The sequence below is a fragment of the Cetorhinus maximus genome, chromosome 4 (genome assembly GCF_964194155.1).
Source record: "Cetorhinus maximus chromosome 4, sCetMax3.hap1.1, whole genome shotgun sequence".
In the NCBI taxonomy this organism is placed as follows: domain Eukaryota; kingdom Metazoa; phylum Chordata; class Chondrichthyes; order Lamniformes; family Cetorhinidae; genus Cetorhinus; species Cetorhinus maximus.
The window spans coordinates 156,331,159-156,333,367 of NC_135882.1; positions in this window are offsets into that span (position 1 = coordinate 156,331,159).

A 2,209-nucleotide genomic window follows, 5' to 3' on the forward strand; every position below is an offset into this window, starting at 1 on the left:
ACATAAGAGATTGGCATGTAAAATTAAAGCGCATGGGATTGGGGGTAGTGTTTTGAGATGTCTGGTTGGCAGACAGGAAACAAAGAGTAGGAATAACCACAGGTCTTTTTCCGAATGGCAGGCAGTGATTAGTGGGGTACCGCAGGGATCGGTGCTGGGACTCCAGATATTCACAATATATATTGATTTAGATGAGGGAATTAAATGTAATATCTCCAAATTTGCAGATGACACAAAGCTGGGTAGGAGGGTGAGCTGTGAGGAGGATGAGCTGTGAGGAGGATGCAGAGATGCTTCAGTGTGATTTGGACAAACTGAGTGAGTGGGCAAATGCATGGCAGATGCAGTGTAATGTGGATAAATGTGAGGTAACAAAAACAGGAAGGCAGATTATTATCTGAATGGCTATAAATTGAGAGAGGGGTATGTGCAATGAGACCTGGGTGTCCTTGTGCACCAGTCGCTGAAGGTAAGCATGCAGGTGCAACAGGCGGTAAAGAAGGCAAATGGTATGTTGGCCTTCATAGCCAGAGGATTCGAGTACAGGAACAGGGATGTCTTGCTGCAATAATACAGGGCCTTGGTGAGACCACACCTAGAATATTGTGTGCAGTTTTGGTCTCCTTATCTGAGGAAGAATGCACTTGCTACAGAGGGAGTGCAGCGAAGGTTTACCCAACTGATTCCTGGGATGGCAGGACTGACATATGAGGAGAGATTGAGTCGATTAGGTTTATATTCGCTGGAGTTCAGAAGAATGAGGGGGGATCTCATAGAAACCTATAAAATTCTAACAGGACTAGATAGGGTAGATGCAGGAAGGATGTTCCTGATGGTGGGGGAGTCCAGAACCAGGAGTCACACTCTGAGGATATGGGGTAGACCATTTAGGACTGAGATGAGGAGAAATTTCTTCACCGAGAGTGGTGAGCCTGTGGAATTCGTTACCACAGAAAGTAGTTGAGACCAAAACATTGTATGTTTTCAAGGAGTTAGATATATCTTGGGGCGAAAGGGTATGGGGAGAAAGCGGCAGCAGGCTATTGAGTTGGATGATCAGCCATGATCATAATGAATGGTGGAGCAGGCTCGAAGGGCCGAATGGCCTACTCCTGCTCCTAGTTTCTATGTATGTCTCCCAACCCCAACCGGGATGTGTAAAATAAACTAACCCTCTGATTTTACCCTATCTCGCGTTTGCTGTCAAGTTATTAATAGAGAATTGGATCACTCCAAAAACTGAAGGGTTGGGGAAAATATGCCACCACATATTAAGGGGGAAATCAAAAATACCTTTCTTTTAGCAATTAAAGTTCAAATAAATAAATAGTTCTTATATCCTCAGGTGCCTTGCTGGTCATTTAGCTTAAGTCATGTGACTTCATGGAAAAGGCAATTTGCTCATAGTCCAAAGTGAACTTACAACCTTTTAAAAAACATCCAGGTCAGTTTCCAAGAAAGTGTCGAAATAATTCAATGTCCTTCCAATTTTTAAAAAAAAAATAGTTCTTGGAGATATGTATTCGTATATATATATATATATATATATATAATATATATATATTATATTCATACATATATATATTATATTCATAATTGTTTAAAGGTTTGTATCCTTGTTATGGAGACCTAACATCTTGAAGTACCATTCACCATGCCCTGCCAATAGCTGTCAAAGTCACTATGGCATTGAACTTCTTGAACCATCTTCAGCTGTTTCATCAATGACCTTCCCACCATCAGAAGGTCAGAAGTGGGAATATTCACTGATTATTCTACAATGTTCAGCACCATTCACGACTCCTCAAATACTAAAGCAGCCTGTGCCCAGATGCATCGAGACCTGGATAAGGTCCAGGCTTGGGCTGAATAACTCACCTCCTGACTTCCCAAAGTCTGTTCACACCTTATTCTTAACACACCCAAACACATATAATTTACTTTACAAAAGCACACACACAGCTTAAGTCATGTGATGAACAGTACATGCACAGAAACAGACACAAACACACAATTTTCACACACACACTTGGCACACATCTTAATGACAAGTGTTGCAACACCTTGCTGACACGAATGGAACGCCAACCAGAGCAACCGCACCCCTACTCTTGCCCCCACCCCACCCCACTAACATCCCTCGCCCTCCCCAATCCTTCCCCCTCTCCTTCCCCTTCCCCCTCCCTCCTTCCCTCATCCTCCCCATCCC